Here is a 10,443-nt window from a genome sequence, read left to right as displayed (position 1 = left end):
GTGGTCCCTTTCTCCCCCCTCTTATTCCGAAAGTCGTCGGGGAATTCCGACTGTGCGCGTCGCGTCCGCTCGTTAGAGTAAGCAGTATAGCACCTCAACCTAACACCTTCCATCTTGAAGGTTCATTTTCTCTCTTCTTTTCAGTTACGGCTACCACCCGGTTAGTTTAATTAACTCTGTGGCATTTCCTCGTTAGTGAGAAGGGTTAAAGATAATCTTGGTTAAGCCCCTTATGTGCCTGGTTGTACTTTTTCTCTTTAGTTAGGTCTGCCGTTGGGTTATTCTATTCATATTCATGACAATTCATCCTTAGTGTACAATAAGAGGTCCTCGTAGCGATGGTGCCTCACCTGCTTCTGTCTTATTATCGACCAAAAATCCCGTAGATCCCTCTTAGGTTTTTAATATAAACCAAACATGGCCATTATTCAAATATAAAAAAGAAAATAACAATGGATACGTTATGCATTAATATTCAATATTACAGAAAATATGTGAAATATTGCCAATAAATATTAATAATGTAAGGAACATCTTCACTAACGTGTCTCTTATCCAGCGCCAGACAATTTACATCAGCTAAAGAAGAATTATTTTAACAAATGGGGTCGATAAAGATGAGCGTCCTATTTCTCATTTGTTTGGTGAACAATTGTTCGATGGTCAACAGTCCGGTGATCAACTGTCCGGTGATCAACTGTCCGATGATCAACTGTTCGGTGATCAACTGTCCGGTGATCAATTGTCCGATGACCAACTGTCCGGTGATCAATTGTCTAGTGATTAATCATCCTGTGATCAACTGTCCTGTGATAAACTATCTGGTGATCAACTGTCAGGTGATCAAATGTCCGTACCTCAATAACGATAACCACAAAATAAGTTCACCTTTCACAGGAACGACCACGATACTGTTTAGAAAATAACACTAAAAACAGTATTTGCACACTTGTTCTGTCACCATATGATTTTATTCATCTTCTGACAACTCCCCCTCCCTCAAGCAAAAGGGTTATTGTGACATATGTTCCTCTTCCGCGGAATGTCTAAACTCTAAGGTATGTCTTAATTGTACGTTAACTTTTCCTTTTAACGAGATATCTTACTCGAAAGACATGACCACTGTCTAGCAACATTTCGAAGTATGTCTTAATCCAATAATCCACCAGTTACCAACTGATGTATTTTCACGTGGATTTTTCTCTCTATTGTAACCTTAGTGACTGAGTTATATCATTCTAAGATATAGTATTGTTGAAGATTGGGTATATATTTGTACATAAACATCACACAATTGAATAAAATCAAGTGTAAATAATTGTGACCTGACTATGGGGTTTAATTGGGTAATTAAGTTTCTACGTGCCATTCCTTTAATCTGAGAGAGAGAGAGAGAGAGAGAGAGAGAGAGAGAGAGAGAGAGAGAGAGAGAGAGAGAGAGAGAGAGAGAGAGAGAGAGAGAGAGAGAGACCTCCGCATTCCTTCTCTCACCCTCCCTTTCCTCCTATTTCTTTCCTTCCCTCTCCGCCTTCCTCCTCCTCCTCCTCCTCCTCCTTGACGTGGTTCCTCCTCAACTTCATTCCATATCAAGTAGCACTTGTCTTTTTATTCTGTCTGCCGTCGCCAGGCTATTTCATTCATCAACTCGTAGCCCCATTCGCTGGTGAAGCCGGTCATCTTTCTTGGAACACTGGATTGCTTTCGGCACATTTAAGGAATTATATTTCTTTCAAGAAGACGTCCGACCTTGATTGGAGAGCTTCTCGACTCCGCCTCCAGTAGAATTACTTCTTCCTTGAAGACAACACTCCCTATTATGTTCTATTCTGTTCTGTTCTATCCTATTCAAGTCCCACTCTTGTGTCCTCCCCGTTCATGCTTCCATATGTATGTATGTATGTATGTATGTATGTATGTATGTATGTATGTATGTATGTATGTATGTATGTATATGTACATATATATATATATATATATATATATATATATATATATATATATATATGTTGACGTATATCCTACCTGACGTAATCTACACATTCCCTCAGGCCAGATCAAACTCCTAGTCTCCTCTAAACCAGGAGGGAGGAGAAGTGGAGGAAGAGGAGGATGAGGAAGAGGAGGAAGAGTTGGAGTAAACAGAGGAGGTCCTTCACCAGTTGACCTGGTCAGCCGAGTGTGACGAGGGCCACGTGGGAGGTCAGAGGTCGATCCAGACAGTCTGTACCTGACTGTCGAGCGGCCATGGGAGAGGGGAATGGGGGAGGTGATAAGGGGAGAGGGGAGAGGGGGGAAGGGAAAAGGGGAAGGTGGGATGGGGAAAGGTAGGAGGGGAAAAGGAGGGACGGGGGAAGGATCAATCAATCAATCATTTCATCAATCATTCAATCACTCGGCCCAAAGTAATCTCTCCACAACCCACACCTCATTATGTAAAGATATTTTGCTGAGATACCAGGACTGTGTGTAGGTCAGTGTTAGATAAAGTGTCCTCTATTTTCTGGGTTATGATTGCATTGCGTTGTTCCAGAGTTAATAAGTTATTCCAGTGGACGCTGACCACATTGATATTTATATACATTATCTACTGAAGCTTGTTGTTTTTGTCAAGAAGATGGGGGAGATTTCCAATGGTTAAGAGGTTAATGGCACATTGATGTGACTGTTCTTTACACACACACACACACACACACACACACACACACACACACACACACACACACACACACACACACACACACACATACACACACACACGACGGCTCAACGACGCAGTTGTAGGGTTCACAATGGCTAATTCAGCGATCCGAGTTCGAATCTCACCAACGACTGAAATATTTTTTGTATCGCTGCACTGCGAGTCTATACTCCAACTGTCATGGAGTCTTCCGGGAGGGTAATATGTCGATCACGAGTCCAGCACGTGATCTAAGACCATGGTGAATCTCTCTCTCTCTCTCTCTCTCTCTCACACACAAACACACACACACACACACACACACACACACACACACACACACACACACACACACACACACACACACATATATATATATATATATATATTATTATTATCATTATTATTATTATCATTATTGTCATTATTATTATCATTATCCAACAATCTTTGATGAGGGAAGCTCCCAACTGTTTAAGCCTTATGGCGCTACATCAAATACACGAACCCCACCAACCAAAACCAAGACAACCGCTCCTATTCCCTCCACATTGTGTACATACAACCACCACACTCCATATAAACAGAGCTTATCCTTCACCGACAAATCCAACGATGCCGGGACATCTATCCAGCCATCCATCTATCCGACATCTGATACACGTCCATCCATCTATTCCATATCTACTACACGTCTAAAATATCGACACAGATAAATAATTTTAAGTGTTTGTTTGGACAATGTGTGTGTGTGTGTGTGTGTGTGTGTGTGTGTGTGTGTGTGTGTGTGTGTGTGTGTGTGTGTGTGTGTGTGTGTGTGTGTGTGTGTGTGTGTGTGTGTGCGTGTGCGCGCGCTCGATTTCCCTTTCTCCATCTTCCTTCTTACTTCTCTCTTGTCCCTCTTCTCTCTCTCTATCTCTCTCTCTCTCTCTCTCTCTCTCTCTCTCTCTCTATATATATATATATATATATATATATATATATATATATATATATATCTCTCTCTCTCTCTCTCTCTCTCTCTCTCTCTCTCTCTCTCTCTCTCTCTCTCTCTCTCTCTCTCTCTCCCTCTCTTTCTATCTCCCCCTTCTTCCAATCCTTTCATTATTTGCTCAGTTATCCATTACATTGCTTAAACACATCTTCCTCTTCTCTCTCCTTCCCTCCTTTATTATTTCCTATTTTTCATTTCTCCGTCTTATATCGCCTTCTCCATCTCTCCTTCCTCCCCTACTTTATTGTATTAATTCCCATTTCCCTGTTTTATCATGTTGTTCTTAATACGATCTCAGCAGCGATGAAACGCACTCTGCTCTCTTCCCGCCATTTTCTCTTCCTTCCTTCTTTTCTCGTGATACATTATCTCCCTTATCATCTTACCGAAACTCTTTTCTCTCTCTCTCTCTCTCTCTCTCTCTCTCTCTCTCTCTCTCTCTCTCTCTCTCTCCCCATCTCTTAAAACATATAACGTTTCCCTCCTCTCCATCTTCTTCTTCTTCTTCTTCTCCCTCTTCTTAATTCATCGTACATTTTCATTAATCCCTCGTCTGATATAGTCTGCCTTCTTCTTTTTCCCCATTTCTCCCTTTATTGGTTTGTGCGGGTTTCTCCTTTCGTCAGATATTTAATCATATCACGGGATAAGGAAAGCGAAGAGGTGGAGGAGGAAGTGGAAGAGGGCGGAGAGGTGGAGGAGAACGACCAGGAGGAAAAAGAGAAGGAAGAGGAGGAGGAAGAAGAGGAGGAGGAGGAAGAAGAGGACGAAGAGGTGGAGGAGAACGACCAGGAGGAAAAAGAGAAGGAAGAGGAGAAGGAAGAGGAGGAAGAAGAGGAGGAAGAGGAGGATGAGGATGTGAAGGAGAACGAGGATGTGGAAGAGTACGAGAACGTGAAGGAGGACAAGGATGTGGAGGAGGACGAAGCCGAGGACGTGGGAGAGATCGAGGACGAAGACGAGGACGTGGAGTACGACGACGTGGAGGAGGACGAGGACGAGGATGTAGAAGATAACGAGGTCGTGGAGGACGACGACGACGAGGATGTTGAGGAGGATGAGGACGTGGAGGACGACGAGGACGTTGAGGAGGACGAGGACGTGGAGGAGGACGAGTACGCAGATGACGAGGATGAGGACGTTGAGGAGGACGAGGATGTTGAGGAGGATGAGGACATGGAGGACAACGAGGACGAGGATGAGGACATTGAGGAGGACGAGGGCATTGAGGAGAACGAGAACGTAGAGGACAAGGACGTTGAGGACGAGGACGTCGAGGACGACGAGGACGTGGAAGAGGACGACGAGGACGAGGACGTGGAAGAGGACGAGGACATGGAGGAAGACGAAAACGTAGAGGAGGAGGAGGAGGAGGACGAGGACGTCGAGGAAGACGAGGACGTTGAGGAGGACGAGGACGAGGAGGATCAGGAAAAGGAAGAGGAGGAAGAAGAACAGGAGGAAAAAGGTTGGGAAAAGGATTTATCTATTTTTATCTATTCATCATTATTATATTTTTTCCGCATCCGACCTAGTTATGGACCAAAAGGTCTCCTGTCGGCATGCTCCGCCTTTGTAATCTTTGTGAGGAGCATACGCCAGGAGACGCATAGCTGGGGCCAATGCAATCACCTTTGCCAGATGTGCTTGGAGTGCTGTGGCATGTAACAGCCAACGCTGCCGAAGAGAATTGCAGGACTCGAACCCAGAACTAAGAGGATTCGAGGTCCGCACGCTTCCAACATCACCAGAAGAAATAGAAGGGGAAGGGAGAGGAGGAGGAGGAGGAGGAGGAGGAGGAGGAGGAGGAGGAAGAAGAGGAGGAAGAAGAAGAAGAGGAGGAGGAGGAGGAGGAGGAGGAGGAGGAGGAGGAAGAAGAGGAGGAGGAGGAGGAGGAGGAGGAAGAGGAGGAGTACTAAAAATAGGACTGTCTGAAATCCATTTTGAAAAAAAAAAATAGGGATAAGGATCTTCGCAAAATAAATACGAAGAAAACGGGACACAAACACAAAAGAGAACAGAAAACGGTGAGAGGGGAGCCGAGTGAAAATGTATCCTTTGAATAAGAAAAGGAATAAGAGAAGGAGAAGGAATGATACAGTCTTAATAAGAAAACAAATGGAGAAGAGAAGAAGAGAAGAAGAGAGAAGAAGAGAGACTTAGAGAGAAAAGAGAGAAAGGAAGTGGGACGCCTATTGGGCCAAGGAGGATGAGAAGAAAATATAGATGAAAGAAGAACAGCACAAAGGGAAATAAGTCCTTATCCCAACTCTCCTCCTCCTTCTCTTCCTCCTCCTCCTTCTCTTCTTCATCCTCCTCTTCCTCCTCCTTCTCATCCTCCTCCTCCATCTCTTCTTCCTCCTTCTCTTCCTCCTCCTCCTCCTTCTCTTCCTCCTCCTCTTCCTTCTCTTCGTCCTCCTCCTCTTCCTTCTCTTCGTCCTCCTTCTCGTGATCCTCCTCCATCTCTTCTTCCTCCTCCTCCTTCTCCCCCTCATTCTCTTCTTCCTCCTCCTCCTTCTCTTCCTCCTCCTCCTCCTCCTTCTTCCTTTCTTTTTCCTATTCCTCCTTCTACTGCCTTATTCTCCTCCTCCCCCTCCTCCCTTTCCTCCCCCTCCACATCACCCAAAAACGTCCATTGTATTTTCTTCTTCTTCTTCCTGTTTCCTCCTTCTTCCTTCTCTTCCTCCTCTTCCTCCACCTCCTCTTTTTTCTTCCGTCATCACCACCAGCTCCACTACCACCAAAAACACTTTCAAATATCTCCCTCTCTCTCCTCTTCTTCCTGCTCCCCTCCTCCTCCTCCTCTCTCTCTTTTTCCTCCTCCTCCTCTTTTTCCTCCTGCTCCTCTTTCTCTTTCTCCTACTCTTCCTCCTCTTCCTCCTCCTGCTCTTTCTCCTCCTCCTCCTCTCCCTCCTCCTCCTCCTCCTCCACCTGCTCTTGTTCCTCCTCCTCCTCCTCCTCCTCCTCTTCCCCCGTCAGTCCCTGCAGCAGGCAAACGGCCGTCAAACAGCCTGGAGTGACGCTGGAGTTCTCTTCTCGCCCGTCCTTCCTTCTCTCTCTCTCTCTCTCTCTCTCTCTCTCTCTCTTTCTCTCTTTCTCTCCATCTCCCTCCGGGCTACAGACAGAAGGGAGGAAGAGAGGAAAGGAAAGAGAGAGCGGGAGAAGGGAAAGGAAGAGAGAGCGGAAGAAGGAAAGGAAAGAGAGAACGGGAGAAGGAAAGGAAAGAGAGAACGGGAGAAAGAAAGGAAAAAGGGAGGAGGGAGAGAGGAAGGAAAGAGGGAAGAGGGAGAGAGGGAAGGAAAGAGAGAGCGAGAGAAGGAAAGGAAAGAGAGAGCGGGAGAAGGGAAAGGAAGAGAGAGCGGAAGAAGGAAAGGAAAGAGAGAACGGGAGAAGGAAAGGAAAGAGAGAACGGGAGAAGGAAAGGAAAGAGAGAACGGGAGAAAGAAAGGAAAGAGGGAGGAGGGAGAGAGGAAGGAAAGAGGGTAGAGGGAGAGAGGAAAAGGGGAAGGGGAGAGGTAGTGAGAAAGTGAGAAAGAGAGAAGTGGGAGGGAGAGGGAAGGAAAGAGGGAGTGGGAGAAAGGAAGGGGAAAGAGAGGAGGGAAAAGGAAGGAGAGGAGGGGGAGAGGAGAGGTAAAGAAGGGGAGAGGTAGTGAGAACGTGAGAGAGAGAGAGAAGTAAGGAGAGAGAGAGAAGTGAGGAGAGAGAGAAGTGGGGAGAGAGAGGGAGGAAGAGAGGGAGAGAGGGAGTGGAAAACGCGAAGAAATGGAGGGAGAAGGGTGGAGGGAGAAGGAAATGGAGGAGAAAGTTGATGTGAAAAATGAAAATTAGAAGTACAGGTCGAAGCATGAGAGGAAAGGTATAGAAGTAATTACAAAGGAAGAACATACAAACAGAAGACCATTTGGTCCATGGCAATGATAACATAAAACGTAAAAAGGGATTTGAATGAAAAGTGAAAATAAAGAATTTGAGGAAATTTTTATAAATAAAAAATTAAAAAAACATGTAAAGGCATCTGTAGTCTCTTTACCAGCGAAAGGGTCGTCAACCAAACCCAACAAGACCACGGGTCCAATTTCCTCGCCTCTCACATATTGCCTAGTCAGAGAAAAGAAAATCTAGGCAATTTGTTACGGCTGTTGTCAGGTGCTTCTATAATTCAACTTGTATATTACACGAGCGCACACACACACGCGCGCGCACACACACACGCGCACGCACACACACACACACACACACACACACACACACACACATGCACACACACACACACATATGCACACACACACACACATATGCACACACACACACATATGCGCGCACACACACACACACACATACACACACACACACACACACACACACACACACATACACACACAAACACACACACACACACACACATACATACATACACGACTCGGTGGCGCAGTTGGTAGAACGATGAACTACTAGCATGGTGGTGCGCGTAGTGCTTGGTTCGAATCCTGCCCAGGGCCGAAATTAATTTCGGTACAGCTGCGCTTCGGGTCGTTACTCTGACTCTCGTGGGCGGGGAGTTAGGGGTGTGTGTGTGTGAAAGGTCATAGCATTACCCATAGATCGGACCTACGAGCTCTGAGCTCTCTTCCAGGAGGGAAATAGCTGTCGATCACGAGTCGAACACGTGATCCAAAAGACAAAGTGAATACATACACAGAGACGAAGGCCCAGAAAAGGAAAGGATAGCCTCCTCACACGACGAATCTTGCCAATCCACCCCAATCATGGGCGCGCGTGGGCGCCAATCACGCGTGAGGTCCCGGACCCCTCAGCCAATCAGCGCCGTTTGTTCGATGACGTCACGCCTCGTCACAGAGGCCGATTCTATTCGGATTGAATTTTCATTTTGTTTAACCTTAGAAGAACATTTCTTTTTCTCTTTTTTTCTGGGATGCATGTCTTCCTGTCCGTCTGCATGTCCGTCTCTCTCTCTTTTTTCTGTCATTGTCTTTCTCTCTTTCTCCCACCTCTCTCTCTCTCTCCCTTCCCTCCTTCTCTATCTTTCTCCTACCCCCTGCTCTCCTTTACCTCTCTATTTCTCTCTCTGTAATTCGCCTTTGATCACGTGTTGGACTCGTGATCGACAGCTATTACTCTACCGGAAGAGAGTTCATAGCTCAAACATGACCGATCTATGAGTACTGCTGTGACCTTACACGCACAGACACCCCGAACTCCCCGCCACGAGAATTGGTGTAACAACCCGGAGCGCAGTGATACTGAAATTATTTCAGCCCTGGGCGGGATTCGAACCCGGACAGCCGTAGTGGCAGCCGGGAACTCTAACCACTGCGCCACGAGTGTGTGTGTGTGTGTGTGTGTGTGTGTGTGTGTGTGTGTGTGTGTGTGTGTGTGTGTGTGTGTGTGTGTGTGTGTGCACTCGCGCGCGTTTATGTCTGTGTGGGTGCACGCGAGCGCATGTTTCTGTTATATACTGTCACTTTTTCCAAAATGTTTCGGTCAAGAGCAGCAATTCTTGTGCGGTAAAAACGAACCTTATTGCATGTAAAGGACATCATACCACGACTACGTTTGTTCCTTCTCTATTGTGCGAACACAATCTACTCTTACCTCGTGCTCTTTGTGGACCATCTCTGTCCTCTTCCTCCCACTCCTCCTCTTCCTCCTCCTCCTCCTCTTCCTCCTCCTCCTCCTCCTCCATAACAGCTCCAACATCTGACACGCGTACCTGCAAGAGGAGAAAAGTTAGATTTTAAAATTAATCTAGATGATGTAATCTTATAAGATACATGTTATCTTACGAAGCCATATGCTTGCAAATGCATCCCGGGTTTTTGAGGAGCGACATATATTTAGCATATGCAAATGTAATATATATATATACACTGTATATATGTATATATATATATATATATATATATATATATATATATATATATATATGGGGGGCATAGGGATATGAAGAACTGTTGCATAAGTTTACACATAGATAAAATTGTGTAGATAAAAGCACACACACACGCACGCACGCACGCACGCACACACACACACACACACACACACATGCACGTGCGGTATTCTACTATAGTAGCTCGATCCCAGCATATAACAACTAGGTGAAAATATAAAAGTAATTGACTATCATGCCAGTATACGTTAATGATATATATATATATATTTATATATATATATATATATATATATATATATATATATATATAATATAATATATACATACACAAACTCCTTGCTAGCACGCATGCGCGTACGGTCGTAGACTCACGCACGTAATTACACATATTAAGACAAAAATAAACTTTGGGATTAAAAACTTTTAAAGATGTGGGGAAGGAATTCATAAATTGAAGAAATGGGAGCAAAGTTCTAATCTCTGAAATAATGATAACGAAGCTAATGGTCGATAACCTGGGCTGATGTTGGAAGAGATAATATCAGCCCTATGGCGATGATAATGATGTTCTTGTTCATATAAAAATAACTGAAATTAAGTTGTTATTCTCTTACAATTTATAGTAGTAATAGTAGTAGTAGTAGTAATAGTAGTAGTAAAATAATAAAAATATATAAAAAAGTAGTAGTAGTAAAATAATGAAAATATATAAAAAGTTGTAGTAGTGGTAGTAGTAGTAGTAGTAGTAGTAGTAGTAGTAAAATAGTAAAACATAAAAAAGTAGTAGTAGTAGTAGTAGTAGTAGTAATAGTAGTAGTAGTAGTAGTAGTAGTAGTAGTAGTAGTATTAGTAGTAGTA

The sequence above is a fragment of the Oratosquilla oratoria genome, chromosome 38, assembly GCF_046742065.1.
Source record: "Oratosquilla oratoria isolate Oo_2021 chromosome 38, ASM4674206v1, whole genome shotgun sequence".
NCBI lineage: Eukaryota > Metazoa > Arthropoda > Malacostraca > Stomatopoda > Squillidae > Oratosquilla > Oratosquilla oratoria.
The sequence above is the reverse complement of the archived record's forward strand: the minus strand, read 5'-3'. Positions refer to the sequence as shown.